The 16,526-nt window shown below is 43.7% G+C and overlaps 1 protein-coding gene across 1 annotated transcript in view; it reads left to right on the top strand.

Annotated features, from left to right (window-relative positions):
• Positions 1-1,316: 1,316 nt before the first annotated feature.
• Positions 1,317-16,526, top strand: part of LRATD1 (LRAT domain containing 1) — a 28,949-nt gene continuing 13,739 nt past the window's right edge. The window contains exon 1 of the mRNA XM_082252583.1: positions 1,317-1,490. The gene's annotated coding sequence lies outside the window, so the exon portion shown is untranslated. The remainder of the gene's footprint in view (positions 1,491-16,526) is intronic.

Genomic DNA, 16,526 nt, shown 5'->3' with positions numbered 1-16,526 from the left:
CCACCAATGCTTCCAAACATTGCACACCAGTGCTTCCAAACAGTGCAAACCAGTGCTGTCTATCAGTGCCCACCAGTACTTCCAAACAGTGCACACCAGTGCTGCCTATCAGTGCCCACGAGTGATTCCAAACAGTGCTGCCTATCAGTGCCCACCAGTGCTTCCAAACAGTGCCCACCAGTGCTTCCAAACAGTTCCCACCAGTGCTGCCTATCGGTGCCCACCAGTGCTTCCAAACAGTGCCCACCAGTGCTGCCAATCTGTGCCCACCCATCAGTGTTACCTATCAATGCTGCCTATTAGTGCCCATCAGTACCGCCTACCAGTTCTCATCAGTGCCGCCTATCAGTGCCCTCTTTAGTGCTGCCTATCAGTGCCATCTGATCAGTGCCATTTATTAATGCCTATCAGTGCCATCTATCAGTGCAGCATAATCAGTGCCACCTCTTCAGTGCCCACCAGTGTCGCCTCATCAATGCCATCTATCAATGCCACCTCATCAGTGCCGCCTCATCAATGCCACCTATCAGTGCCAGCTCATCAGTGCCCATCAGTACAGCCTCGTCAGCGCACATCAGTAAAGGAGAAAAATCACCTGTTTTCAAAATTTTATAACAAACAATAAAGTTTTTTTTTTTTTTTTTTTTTTTTTTTTAATTTTTGGTCTTTTTTTCGTTTGTTTAGCAAAAAAAAAAAAAAAAAGTTGTGATTAAATATCAATGAAAGAAAGGTCTATTTGCATGAAAAATGATGAAAAGTTCAAATGGGTGCAGTGTTGCATGACCGCACAATTGTCATTAAAAGTGTGACAGCGCTGAAAGTTGATAATTGGCCTGGGCAGGAATGGGTGAAAGTGCTCAGTAGGCAATGGAATAGAACTTATACTATGTGACAGAGAAAATATGTGACATATATAAAGCAGGTATTATAAATGTGCTGCAAAAGTGGACATACACTTTAAGGATGTGTTCATAACTACAGATCTGCTTTGGTTTGTGTCATTTCTATGTTCCTGGAGCTCAGCTTTACCAGCCATGGTGAATGCTATAAAAGAAAGGCTTGTGACAAGCGCTGGGTGCAGCCGGTAAATGAAGGCGGGGGTCACTAATCCCGGGGCTGCGCTGCCCATGACAAACTACACATCAAAGCCCAGCACCGGTACTGACACGGCGCCCCGCCCACTGCCTGATTGACAGCCCAGCAGCTGGATCATTGTTCACTCCGGGCTGTGCTCCTCCCCTCCGCGGCCTGCGGGCCAATCAGCGGCGCGCTGGGCGGACGCTGAAAAGTCGTAGCTCATTGTAGTTGCACTCACACGGGCTGCGAGCCCAGTAGCTGCTTGTTGTCGCCGGTGACAGTCGGCTGCTGGGCGATCGGGAGAAGCTGGCGGAGCGGCGGCCGCTGGGGGCATATCCCTTCACCTTCTCCCATGGCTAGGACGAGGGGGCTCTAGGAATTTTCTGTCTACCTCTGCAGGCATAGCCACAAGGGTAAGCTCACCCCATGTAGCATTATTAACCCCTGCAGAAGTTTCATGGGTGGTGATGGGTGGGCATTCCTTCCAGGGAGCGATTTTTTTGGAGATTGCTGGGTATTGGCATGGTGAGCCAGATTGGTGATATAGGGCAGCACTTTGCATATGGGTGAGCCCTGATACCAGGGGGTGCATGCATGTACTTTGATGATCCCTGATACCAGGGGGTGCATGCATGTACTTTGATGATCCCTGATACCAGGGGGTGCATGCATGTACTTTGATGATCCCTGATACCAGGGGGTGCATGCATGTACTTTGATGATCCCTGATACCATGGGGGTACATGCACCTTGCACATGAGTGTGCTAATAATCCATGGTACCATGGGGGTACATGCACTTTGCATATGGGTGGGCTAATGATCCCTGGTACCATGGGGGTACATGCACCTTGCATATGGGTGGGCTAATGACCCCTGGTACCATGGGGGTACATGCACCTTGCATATGGATGTGCTAGTCATCCCTGGTACCATGGGGGTACATACACCTTGCATATGAGTGTGCTAGTGATCCCTGTTACCACAGGGTGCATGCACCTTGCATATGGGTGTGCTAGTGATCATTGGTACCATGGGGGTACATGCACCTTGCATATGAGTGTACTAGTGATCCCTGGTACCATGGGGGTACATGCACCTTGCATATGAGTGTGCTAGTGATCCCTGATACCATTGGGGTACATGCACCTTGCATATTAGTGTGCTAGTGATCCCTGATACCATGGGGGTACATGCACCTTGCATATGAATGTGCTAGTGATTCCTGATTCCATGTGGGGTACGTGCACCTTGCATATGGGTGTGCTAGTGATCCCTGATACCACAGGGTGCATGCACTGTGGTGATCCCCGATACTATGGCAATACATGCACTTTGCATATGGGTGTGTTAATGAGCCCTGATACCGTGGGGGCACATTCACGTTGCATATGGGTGTGTTAATGAGCCCTGATGCCATGGAGGTACATGCACTTTGTATATGGGTGTGCTAATGATCCCTGATACCAGGGGGGTGTATGCACTTTGATGATCCCTGATACCATGCTGGTACATGCACTTTGTATATGGATGTGTTAATGAGCCCTGATTCCAGGGAGTGCATGCTGCTGTTCTTCTGGGTACAGCCTGGGAAGGGCACAGTGCACCAACCTCCACCCACCAAGCTCACCAAAGGGAGACCCTCTGCACAAGGCTAAGGACAGATCGTGTGAGCTCACCTTCAATCCATCTGTTGGAAAGGAAGAGAACATCTTACTATCGGATGATTGAAGATCACCTCTGGAAGCTCAGGGCCTTTCATTAGGAGACCATCAACCTTCATACTTCCAAACAGTGGCAGAAGAACCTTGGCACTGTTGGCAGGCACACTGGGATCCTTTTGTTTTTGCTTGCTCCAGTGAAAGATCTGGCTTGCTTTGAGTTACTGTACTTTTTCATTGCTGTATAGATAAGATTGCCTTTGTTTGGTTATGTGAGGCATGCCCCTGTGATCTGTGGCTAGAAGGAAAGCTGTTGTAGATATGGCACCGGTACAGATGATCATTGATGAGCGAGCAGGTTCTCTGATGGTCTGATTCCTTTTGGAGATACAACACAAACACTGGGGTGCTAATAAAGTCAGGGGCTGGAGAAGGACAAGCCCTCTCAGTGTAGTCCTGGTTAGCTGCCAGTGCAGGTGCCACCCTTCTGACGGATCAGAAGACCATCTGATTGTCTACAAAGCAGTGGAGGCTGAGACCTCTCTCCTAGAGATCAACGCTCAACTTGAATGATTACCTACCATTCTGAACAGATCAGTTTAAAACCCAGGGTGGCTCTGATTAGCTGGAAGTGCAGCTGCCAACCTTCTAGTGGATCAGAAGACCATCTGATGGGTCTATAAAGCAAATCAGGGCTAAGACCTATCTCCTGGAGAACATTGCTTAACTTTAATAATTAGCTAAGAATCTGAAGAGATCAGCTAGGCACCCAATAAAACCTAGGATAGCCCTAGTTAGCTGGCAGTGCAGTTGCCACCCTCCTCCCTTCTTTGGAATCAGGAGACCATCTGATAGTTTACAAAGCAGATTGCATCTGAGACCTCTCTTCTAAAAACATTCAGCACCCAACTTTAGTAATGACCTACCTTTCTAAACCGATCAGATTTGCACCTAATAACACCTATTGCACCCCTATACCTGGTAGTGTAGTGCATTTGCCACCCTCCTCTCTTTTGAGGATTCAGGAAATCATCTGGTGGTCTACAAAGCAGACTGAAGCTTAAAGCACTTTTCTAAAGACCATCACTGAACACTTAGTTTTAGCAATTGCCTACCACCCTAAAAATATCAGTTTCACATCAAATAAAATCCAGGGTAACCTGGTAAGCTGGCAGTACAATTGCCTCCCTCCTTTCGTCTACAGGGATCAGGAGACCATCTCATGGTCTACAAAGCAGATTGAGGCAGAGCTCTCTCTCCTACCATCACTCAACTTTAACAATTCCCTACCATCCTCAACAGATCAGCCGTTAATCCACCTAACACCCGGGCAGTTATAAAGTATTGGCACATCGTGTTCTGCAGACAGCTATGCAGAGCCTTCTTCTAGATAGAAGATCATGTATAACGTCCTGCAGACAGGATGCACATTGCAATGATTTAGCTAACATAGGTGTCTGTGACAGGTAGGATAAAATTGATTACTGTCCATTTTATAGGAATTAGTCTGTCCAATCAGCTTAATTTTACTAAAAAAATAAAAATGTCATTATATCCCTCTGTCATCTGCAGTCTGTAATCTCACACTTGTCTCCTTCCTATCCCATGTTTATTTGCTTTGATAACATGTAACATCTCAGATCTAAACATTCTAGATTGTCACTCTGTCTTATGTTTACCAGCTATTTTGTTATACAATTTTCTGCACAATAGATACATTAGCAAGTGATACATGACCAATACAACCTCTGTTTTTATTGATATTCCAAGGATCAGGTTTCATCTTAATTGATTACATTGACACCAGCACCTCTGCATCACTTCAATAGCTATTAACTTCTAGACCACAGTGCACTGCAAACAGCCATATTGCTGAACAAAGGGCACATAAAGGTATTTCTGTATACATTCCCTGTGTGTGTATGGTGCTGCCCTCACTTGGGGGTTTATCAAATAACACCCCCCTCTATAGCTGTATTGGAATCTCAGGGATCAATTGTATATTTCAAAAGCTGCTGAAAATTTACATACAGCATCTGACCATCTGTTTTTCTAGCAAGGCATTGTTTTCTGTTGCTTAGTTAGGAATATATTTATGTGCCAGTGTCTTTGATCCCCCCCCCCCCCCCCACCCAAAAAAAAAAAAAATTACAGAAGTGTCTCCTGATTATATTTAACATATCCAACAATATCCCTTCTCTACTTCCTACATCTTTACAGAAGTGTGTTAGATCTGTCAAGATTCTTTGACAAGGCAAAGAGCAACATGTTAAGTGCAGTGTCCTACAGGAAGCAATTAGAATTAATCATTCAGGCATATGGCAATAGTAAACTGAAATATAATTGATTGATGTGGGTATTAGACTTTCCCCAATCATCGCTGTGCTACTGATTAGGTGTGTGTTATGTTCACCTGTGCTGTTTAATAGATAAAGCCAAAATCAAGCTATAGTGTAAAGTGCCAGTATGTAATGAAGACATGGTGGCAAAAAAATACTGAGTGGTCCATCAACTTTGCACAAATACGCTCGCACTGGTTTTTTTTTTTTTTTTTTTAATTTTTATTAATATTTTATTTTTGGAATATAAATCCTTTTTGCCAACCATATCTAAATTCAAATACTTTTCTGTATTATAAGCCTGATCTAAGCATCCACTAGTAAATACTTCCTAATTTAAACAAAGTATACCGTTTGCTTGTTAATATATATATATATATATATTTTGCTTTCAGTATACAGTATGTATAGAATGCATTATGAGGTTGGACAAATCCCAGGTGCCAGGTAGCCAATGCTCCTCTAAAATTACAGCTGGCACCTAACTTTTGAGGTTCTCTCTACTAGTGGTCAATGGAGCTGGCTCCTGGATTGGACAAACTGACTTCTGAATTCCATATTATATGATCCACCCCTGGTTTATTTATTTATTTATTTCAGGTACTTATATAGCGCTGTCAATTTACACAGCGCTTTACATATACATTGCACATTCACATCAGACCCTGCCCTCAAGGAGCTTACAATCTAAGGTCCCTAACTCACATACATACACAGTAGGGCCAATTTTTTTTTTATACAGGATCCAATTAACCTACCAGCATGTCTTTGGAGTTGGTTATAATCTATTTAATGTTCTTTTGGTTGCACAAGTTTTCTTTGGTTAAATAGGAGTTTGTATTGCTGTTGGCCTCGGGCATTGAGCTGTCAGACCTGATCTTCCTTGGGATACCTGTAGGATTATGAGAGGTTGGTGGATATTTTGAAAGGAGGCCTTATGGTCATAGATATCAGGGAGTTATTGTGTAGTTCTAATGAACTGCCCCCAAAAATTTTTCTTTTGAAAGCACTTTCTATAAATCTATATGCTTGGATCGCCAGAGTAGGCGTGTTTGTTAGTGCAGACAAAAGGGCACAGCCAATGAACTCTATCACCAGCTTAAGCTGTAGGAATCAATAGCAATCAGACAAAGGTATCCCCCATATCCAATCTCATTTCCCTTGAGAATTGTCATCCAGGATTGTCTGCAGTAATCTTTTGTTAACCATAGATGTAAGGATCATAGCAGATTATCACGCCCAATAACTTCAATCTTAGTTCAGGGGTTAGCAACCTGGGTACTGCAGCTGTTATGGAACTACAAGTCCCACAAGGTATTGTAAGACTTTGACAGTCACAAGCATGACTCCCAGAGGCAGAGGCATGATGGGATTTGTAGTTCCATCTAAGCTAGCATGCCCAGGTTTCCTAACCTGGACTAACTAAGACTTTGGGGTTTATTTACTAAAGACAAATCCACTGTGCACTACAAGTGCACTTGGATCTGAGGGATGACATGCAAGGAAAATTAAAAAAAGCATTTTTGCTTACACATGATCAGATGATAGAAATCAACAGAGCGTCCCCTCATTTCAGATCTTCCCCTCAGATCACCAGCGACTGTATTTCCAAGTTCACTTGCAGTGCACTTGTAATGCACACTGGATTTGCCTTTAGTAAATCAACCCCAATGTCCAATGGACCTGTTGCATTTCCCTCCTGTAGGAAGCCTATGTAGTTACACCTTGCTGTGCTTACCTATCTGAGCAGACCAGTTCCTCATAATCATGTTGTCTCAGGCTCAGACAAGACTGCGATGAATTGGGCAGCTATCCCATTAGTTTATTAACCAGAAATTATATTTAAATGAAACCTGCGATGACACCTATGTAAGTCACTTAGCCTCTCCTTCTGTAAATACAGATTCACAGGCTATCTTTAATATGCAGGGGCATCAATTATTTTTAGAGCCATCACCCTTGCTTGTTTTAAAACAGTGATTTAAATTGGTTGTACAGTAGCCAGGCGGTGTGCATTTTCTAAAGGTGGTCCACGGTGACATCCTTACATGTTTTTTGGGTAAATAATAATACAAGTGAAATTCATGTGAAAGTGCTACTAATATTCTTAAATATTTAGGACTGGAGAAATGCCAGTAATCAGGTTTTATGTGTACTCTGAAAGCTCACCTTCCACAGGTAGAACCTCTGCCAGGTTTTCATTGGGTTTTCTTATTGGGGCTATTTCCCCCAACTTGCAGTCAGATAGATTTCAAATCATAAATGGAACACAGGCAACAATTAAAATACAGGCACCTATGGGTGCATCTAACTTTCGGTGCTTGAACATATCACTTCCTCGCACCTTATGGCTCGTTTGTACAGGGCTTTCTGGTACGGTTCGGTACGGTACGCTATTTATGCCGTTTCCATTGTGAATGGTACCCTAATTCCGAACCGTACCGTACCACTTTTTGGTACCCTTTCGTTGGGGTACCAAGCACATTAGTACCGTACCAACAGGGTGGAGCTACACTCTGCAGAACTTTGATTGGTTGACAGAGAATCGTCTATCACAGCTTTCCTGCTACACCACGCCTATCATGAAAGGGTACTATTGGCATTGGAAACGCAATGTGTACCATTCCGAACCGTACCGTACTGAACCGAACCGTACCGTACCACTCAGCGGAAACGAGGCATTACTGTTAGTCAGTGAGGCTGCTTCTCACTATTCTGGGCCAATAGTGCTGGGAGAGGAGCCCAAGCTTAGAGTATATGTAAACCCTCACCTTGTAATACCACCTATTCAGTTTAAAATTGAACTGAAAGGCAAAACATTTGTGTATACATATAAAAAACATTATAAATGCCTTTTTCTTTTTTTCCCCTGTTATCAAATACCCTCCAAGCTCCTTATACAATTGAGAAAAGAGAGCTGGGGGAGGAGAAACAGCAGCACATTGATTCCCAGTGAATGGCTGTTAAAGGGGGGGGGGTGTCAGTACAAGTCTGTCCGTCTGTCCACTGGAGTTGGGTTGATTTACTAAAACTGGAGAGTGCAAAATCTGGTTCAGCTTTTCATGGTAGCTAATCAGCTTCTAACATCAGCTTGTTTGGTTAGGCCAGTGATGGCGAACCTTGGCACCCCAGATGTTTTGGAACTACATTTCCCATGATACTCAGCTACACTGCAGAGTGAATAAGCATCATGGGAAATGTAGTTCCAAAACATCTGGGGTGCCAAGGTTCGCTATCACTGGGTTAGGCTTTGACAATAAATCATGGAAGCTGATTGGTTTCTATGCACAGCGGCACCAGATTTTGCACTCTCCAGTTTTAGTAAATCAACCCCACTGAGTTCCCAGCACAGCTAGAGAACTGGCCATGCTGTGCTCTCATGCCTAGTGTAGTTAGATGTTAGGGCCCCTTTCACATGGGCAGACCGATGAGGTCTGCCTGTTAGTTTTTTAGGTGGTCCTCATCAGACCATCCATTGCTCTCTGTGGAGCAGAGGATGTAAATGGACATGTGTCTATTTACACCCACCGACATCCCATTCGATCTGCTAAAAACAGATGGGGGATCCGTTCTGCATCCGTATGGCAGACCAGGTCTGATGACAGTTGAGTGTAAACAGACAGGCCGTCCATTTACATCAGACCACCTATAGAGGACTGTGCTGTGTCTGCTCTGCATAAGTGGAGTGGACACTGACCTGTCATCCACCTGCTCAGAGGGATCAATGGACAGATTCCCTGTTGAGCAGATGGATCCGCTAGCGGAGAGCGCCCATGTGAAAGAGTCCTAATAGGGACTGACAGGGATACCAGGGATTTCACAAAGGAAGCAATACAAAGAGAACAGGATACTTTCTCATACAAGTACATGGTACAGCAGGCACATATCAGGATTATGAAATGTTGGGTTTACATATTCTTTAAGTGTATCTAAAGCTTTTGTTTCTCTTCATTTTGGGCATGATTAAAACAACTGTCAGTTTTTATTGTCCTATTTGGCGAAATACTTACTAACTTGTAGACAGAACGGAAGATCTCTACAAAGGGAAGGAACCACAACGGGTCAGGTGTCCCCACTGGAAGATTCACCTTGTTTTGGCAACAACTCAAAATTGAATTGTCAGGCCTCTTTTTTTTTTTCTGCTGTCATTGTACCATTGGGGACATTTCACTTCCTGTCCTGGAGACTCAATAGGAAGCGACAGGAAATCTCCTTAAAGTGAGGGGAACTCTACCATTGCCAGGGGAGAGCTGGCAGCATTAGGCCTGGGGGGGGGGGTTAAGTCCAGTCAGGTGGCCCATTGAACCATCGAATCAGCTCACCATCCATGCCCACCTGGTTTTATAACGGATATTTATGTTATGAAGCAAGACAAACAGGATGCAATGTGGTAACATAATTTAATGTTAAAGCGGTAGCATCCCGCTTTTTTTCACTTTTAACTACAGGTAAGCCTATAATAAGGCTTACCTGTAGGTACAATTAATATCTCCTAGACCGGCACGGTTTAGGAGATATGCATGCAGCCGCTCACGCGAGCGGCGCATGCGCTCTGAAGGTCCGGCGGACCTTCAGCTTCCCTTGCCGGGAGCTTGCCAGACAATCACTCCCGCGCATGCGCGGGAGTGACGTCATCGCGGGCTCCGGCCAATCACAGCGCGGATCCGCCGAACCCGGAAGAGACGCCGTGGGATCATGTCAGCGCCCGCAGCGGTGTTCGGGGGTCCGTGTCGGGGCTTCGTTCTAAGGTAAGTAATACATAATGAGCTAGTATGCGATGCATACTAGCTCATTATGCCTTTGTCTTGAAGGGTTTTTTTTTTTCTGGGTTTACAACCGCTTTAATAGCAACAAAGGAGGTTTAAAAAAATTCATGACATCACGCCAGATGGCCTAGGAAGCTCCTGTGGGGCGGAGACAGGGAAGTGACTGTGTTAGTATTGTGCCGGCCTGGTGCAGGAGCGACTCTGCACACTCATACCCCTCCGCTGCAGCTCTGCAAATATAACATTGTGTAGCGGCGACCAGCAGCTGTATACAGTGTCTGGCCCTTACATTAATCCAGCCCTGAGTGTGGCCTTTTTACCCGCCATCAGAGCGGCCCGGGGTGTGATTGCCCCCCTTCCCAGTCCTCCCCTGACCCTTACACACTTGTCATAAGCATATCTCTTGTTTTGGGGATCACTATAAAATTTTGAATTTCCCCTTAACGTTCTGTGGTCACCAGGACAAATAGATAAATCTCCCTAGCAGGGACACAGACCACAATAAAAAACCTGAGAGGCTAACCCTTCCACACTCCATCCAAAGCAGAAAATAAAAGTTTTACCTTCTTATACTCCTTAACCTGTTGCTGCTGGCCACTTTCATATATGTGACTGCAGGACAGTGGGCTTTACCAGTGATAGAGAGTGGTAAAGATTACAAGTGATCTGCTGTTCTGAGAGCACACTCACTCAATGTGTAAAATCAGGTGGGCTCTCGATCACATGACCACTGACCAGTAGTTGGTGATCATTTAGTTGGATGCCAAATTACCAGCCTCCAGCATTTTTAACTCCTTAAAAGGCTGGAGGGATCCAGCAGTAAGAGATTAATGTGATTGTAAACAATCACCTTGTAAAACAACCCATTTTGTTTAAAATAGAAATGAAAGGCAAAATATTTTGCATAGATATAACAAATTATAAACACTTTTTTTTTTTTTAACATTCCCTTTGTTCTCAGCTGCCTAAGAGCTGGGGGAGGAGAAGCAGCAGCAGCACACTGAGCTTCCCAGTGAATGGTTCTGCAGCCGCAACATGTCAGGACAAGTCTAATCATTGAGTTCCCAGATAACTGACCATGGTGTGCTTTCCTGCTTAGTGTGGTCAGTTTATACAAGGGAAGCAGAGGGACTGGCATATTCACCAAAGATTTCACATAAAGGAACAATACAAAGAGAACAGGATAATTTCTCATACAAGTTCGTGGTACAGCAGGCACATCAGAAATATGAAATGTTGGGGTAACAAACGCTTTAAGTTCAGAGGCTGATGTGCAGGTGTTCGATCAGAGTGCTACCCATCAGATTGTGCAACGGAAGTGGCGTTCGGACCAAAAAACACTTACTGCACATGCGTGATACATTCCACCATGAGTTTCACACTGCTATGTGTTCCAAACACTTCATGATCTGACGGGTTAATGTGATAGAACACCCATGGGGACATCTTACTACACCCAGCTACGTCTTGAACTTGAATTTCTTAGTATTTTGACATCTGTGATGATGTTTTGATGTTACATTTTTAAAGAAGTTGGACGCCAACAGTAGAAAGGTGGCGGAGGCCATGTTGGTACACCTCGCACTGCTTATCGCTAACACTTTATGCTTTCAAAATTTCACATCCAAACAGCATCACAGATATCAATATACCATATTTATTTATATCCGCTGACTTTATTTCTAAAATTACTCTGAAATGAAAGATGTAGCTGGGTGTAGTAAGATGTCCGCATGGATCTTCTATCAGATTTCCGCTACCCGTCATCGCGCTTGCGCAATAAGTGTTTTTGGTCCAAACGTCACTTCCGTTGCACAATCTAATGAGTAGCGGCATTCTGATAGAACACAGGGAACTTTAGGTTTGTTTTACATAAAAAAATAAATATATATATATATATGTGTGTGTGTGTGTGTGTGTGTGTGTGTGTGTGTGTGTGTGTGTGTGTGTATGTATATATATATATTAGTGTGTGTGTGTGTGTGTGTTTATATATATGTATATGTATATGTATATGTGTATATATATATATATATATATATATATATATATATGGAAGAGGACTCCGGTGGCAACCTGTGAAGCTCTGGTGAACTCCATGCCCAAGAGGGTTAAGGCAGTGCTGGAAAATAATGGTGGCCGCACAAAATATTGACACTTTGGGCCCAATTTGGACATATTCACCTAGGGGAGTACTCACTTTTGTTGTCAGCGGTTTAGACATTTAGGCTCCATGTACACAGGACGTTGTTAAAAGTCCCTTTGAATGCTGGAATTTTTAGGACCTTTGAAATGTCCGTTAGGTCGCGTTTGCACCCGCATTTAGCGGGCGTTTGCGGGCGTTTGCGTTTAGAACCGTTCCTAGAGGTCAAAAAAATTATTCCCCTTTAAAATGGAAAAACGCTAAACGCAGGTCATCGTGTTTGGTCGCGTTCGGTCGCGTTTTTGCGTTTGAAACGCCGGGAAACACACGTTCGAACGCAAATAATTGCGTTCTAAAAAACGTCCCTGAAAGCAAATGCCTGCAAATGTCTGTAAAGGACCATGTGTACATGGACAGATAAGATAACATGGAGCTGCGTTCAGGGGCTTCTGAAAAAAACGCCCAACTGCTCCTAAACGGCCATTTCCAACGTCCCGTGTACATGGAGCCTAATGGCTGTGTGTTGAGTTATTTTGAGGGGACAGCAAATTTACACTGTTATACAAGCTGTACAATCACTACTTTACATTGTAGCAAAGTGTCATTTCCTCGGTGTTGTCACATGAAAAGATATAATATAATATTTACAAAAATGTAAGGGGTGTACTCACTTTTGTAAGATACTGTAAATATATATAAAGCTACAAGCTGGTTACTGCTGTCTTCAGGCCTTGTAGTGTACAGTTACACAGCAATATTAGAAACGATACTAATACTGGGTAGTGCCTCCTTCAGTTTTTCCAGACATGGATTCCACATTCCTCAAATAGTTTTTTGACGTGATTGCTTCAAGCAAGTTTCTGCAGTTTGTCAGCTACACATCATGCTGCAAATCTGAAATCTGGTGACTGGCCTACCATCTGTTGGCCTCAGCAGAAATCAAGACTGATTCTCCAGGAAGCCCAGGCTACATAATGACAACCCCCCAGGGGACAGGTCCTTGATGCTCTGGGCTCACTAGAAGTAACTGTAAAATGCTGGCCGTCATTAACCAGCAGCTGGTGGTTGAAGTGGAGTGCCTGTGGGGGACAATGCCAAAGAGAAGGTAAGTATTGCAGAAAAAGCTGATTTTTTTTTTTTATTTTAATAGGCGTTGAACACCTTAATAATGGACACCTTTTTATTTAAAGCTGAGTTAAAGTAGAACTATGGGCAACTTTTTTTTTTTTTCATTTTGGATAGAGCAAGGGGAGGTTATAACCCCTGTCAGACTTTTTTTTTTATCACCATCTCTGTTCCTGTGTACAGATTTCCCTTCACTTCCTGCTTCATAGATAAACATGAAGAGAGAGAGAGAGGAAATCCATGCAAATTAAGGGAATTTATTTTCTTTTATGGCCACTGTGAACTTCATTTTACAGGTTGATGATAAAATTACCGGCCCTTAGCCCCCCACTTACACCAGAGCATGTTGTAGTGTTTGCATACGCCTGACTACTCCCGTGTGCAGAATCCTATTGTTTGTAATTGTGCGTGTTTACATTTCAAAACTTGCTTGTACATTCTAAATAAATGATGCATTTATTTATATATATATATATATTTTTTTTTTTTTCATTTTAAGAGCCCATTCAGACAGGGGTGACACGACTTGCTGAGGCGACCTGTGAAGTTGCGGTGCACAGCGTGATCACCGCGATCTTGGCGCAACTTGCACGGACTTCATATAATGGAAGTCTATGCAAGTCGCCTCCAGGTCGCCCCAAAGTAGTACAGGACCCTTTTTCTAAGTCGGAGCGACTTGTGTCGCTCCTATTAGAACGGGTCCTGTACTACTCTATGGCGAGCGACCGACCGACCAAGTCGCCTGACAAGTCGCGCTAGTGTGAATGGACCCTTAGTGTAATCAGGTGTTTTTGGACCTATAAACTTGGCCCATGCGTTTTCTGCACCTGAAGAACTCCTCTAGAACTGCTCTCCTCCCCTCCTTGCCCACACTAGTAATAGAAGCCTGAAGCTTGATACACCTGCAAAACACATGTAAAAATCTTCTAAAACTTCCTAAAAAACACTGCAAAACAATCAGGAGTATGCTCTGATCAATTGTGAATGCAGGCTTGATGGGCTGGTAATTTGGGCTGGTAACATTTTGTTTTACTGGTTTGCGCTGTGAAGGCTGTTGCTGTCCTGGGCAGTGAAATACCGGCTGGGTGGTAGCCCTATGTATGTAAAGGCCACTTACCAGTATTTCACTTTGGATATTTGACATGTTTCCAGTTGCCATAAAGTTAGGTTAAGAGCCCATTCAAACTAGCGCGACTTGTCAGGCGACTTGTCAGCCTGACAAGTCGCGGTCCATTGAGTAGTACAGGACCCGTTCTAATAGGAGCGACACAAGTCGCTCCGACTTAGAAAGAGGGTCCTGTACTACTTTGGGGTGACCTCGGAGCGACTTGCATAGACTTCCATTATGTGATATGCGCCGAAGTCGCGGTGCACGCGACTTCACAGGTCGCCCCCCGAAGTCGTGTCGACTCAATGTGAATGGGCTCTAAAGAGGACAAAACTTTTGTCAGTAAATTATGTGTAAGAAAACCTACCTACTTCCCCTGGGAGTTCCTGCAGTTAATAAACAACTGATGGCTTTTCTCCATGCTTTGGCACCACCCATTATATTCTACAGTCCCATACTGGTGTTTCTCAACAGACCATTAGGGCGGTGATTCCACCTTACCAAGACCAAAGCCTGGTAAATACAGTAAAACCTTGGATTGCGAGCATAATTTGTTCTGGAAACATGCTTGTAATCCAAATCACTCTTATATCAAAGCAAATTTCCCCATAAGAAATAATGGAAACTCAGATGATTCGTTCCACAAGTCCTTTAGTTTATAGTCTGTATACAAAGATTATAGCAATGTTATAGGTTGTGCAACCATAAAATGTCCATCCACAATATGCAGCCTTCCCAAGGGGATTAGAAGCAAAATCTAGCAGAGCTACAGAATATAAGAGAGATGAGAGGAGCCTCTAAGTGTAGCAATATGGTTACATTTAATGAAGGTTCAACATTTAGCAACTCAAATGGTTGATGATTAAAATAGGCACACCTAAGTATGCAGGCATCCGGGGTAAAGCTGTCCACATAGACCATCTTCTGAACCACCGACTCTCACCACTGTCAGTCTGCAATCCTGACTGGGAAGAATAGCCTGCAGTAGAGTGATCTGAAAGAGAGGCTTTGAATCACTCGTGGAGTGCAGCGGGGAAGGGATGATGTCGATGGCGGTGCGGAGGATGCCTGCATACTTAGATGTGCCTGTTTTAATCATCAACCATGTGAGTTGCTAAATATTGAACCTTCATTAAATGTAACCATATTGCTACACTTTAGAGGCTCCTCTATTCTTTTTTATACATGACGCTACTTGTATATCAAGACATCGCTTGTATATCAAGTCAAAATTTATTTTAAAAATTTGCTTGTCTTGCAAAGCGCTCTCAAACCAAGTTACTCTCAAACCAAGGTTTTACTGTACTTCCAAGCCCTTCTACAGTATGTCCTAATGGTATAAAAAAAAAAAAAAAAGTTTCTTATGCACAATAAAAGCATGTGAATGCAAAATTATGTAATAAAATAGAAAGTTTAGGATTAATCTGAGTGTCACTGTGGTTTCAGGGGGTTCTGGAGGAAGGGGGGGGGGGTAGGAACTCTGGAGCAGACTTGGTTGCCAAATAGGGTATAAGGTTCCTGGAGTAAGCTGGGTTTCCTCCAGAAAGCTGGGTGCTTTGCAGAGGCTCTATCAGGAAAGGAAGGGGCTGCAGGGTATAGGAGGCACTGTGGCAAATTGGTATGCACTGTGGTACATTGTTGGAGGCTTGGGACACTATTGGGGGCCTGGAGGTTCTGCAGCAGGTTGGGGGCATTGTAGGGGCTAAATTGGGTACACTGTGGGAGGGTTTCAGGGCAATGTGTGTAAAAATGGGAGGTGGGGGTAGTATGTGAGCTGGGAGACACTGGGGTGGTGCGGTGCAGGGGATCGGCAGCGAGCTAGAGGTTCAGGAAGTAGGAGGCTGCAACTTGGTAATTGAGAACCACAGCATCAGACCATAACTTATGTTTTTTTTTTTTTTTTTTTTTTTTTACAAAACAACGTTTTATTTGCATGCTGTTCTACAAAGTTGTACATGCTCCCTGCTATGGTTGTCTCAGTGTTTGGGGAGGTAATTAGAATCTCTGCTTAACCACTTAAGCCCCGGAAGATTTTACCCCCATTCCGACCAGGGGGTATTTTGCGATTCGGCACTGCTTGACTTTAACGGACAATTGCGCGGTCGTGCGACGCTGTACCTAAACAAATTTGGCGTCCTTTTTTTCCTACAAACAGAGCTTTCTTTTGGTGGTATTTGATCACCTGTGCGATTTTTTGATCACGCGCTATAAACAAAAAAAGAGCGTCAATTTTGCAAAAATAGCAATATTTTTCACATTTTTTTATATGAAATTCCCCCCCAAAAAAATGTAAAAATCAAAATTTTTT

The sequence above is a fragment of the Pelophylax lessonae genome, assembly GCF_965119305.1.
Source record: "Pelophylax lessonae genome assembly, chromosome: 3".
Taxonomy (NCBI): Eukaryota; Metazoa; Chordata; class Amphibia; order Anura; family Ranidae; genus Pelophylax; species Pelophylax lessonae.
Note: the sequence above shows the minus strand (reverse complement) of the source record. Positions and strands in the feature narration are given on the sequence as shown.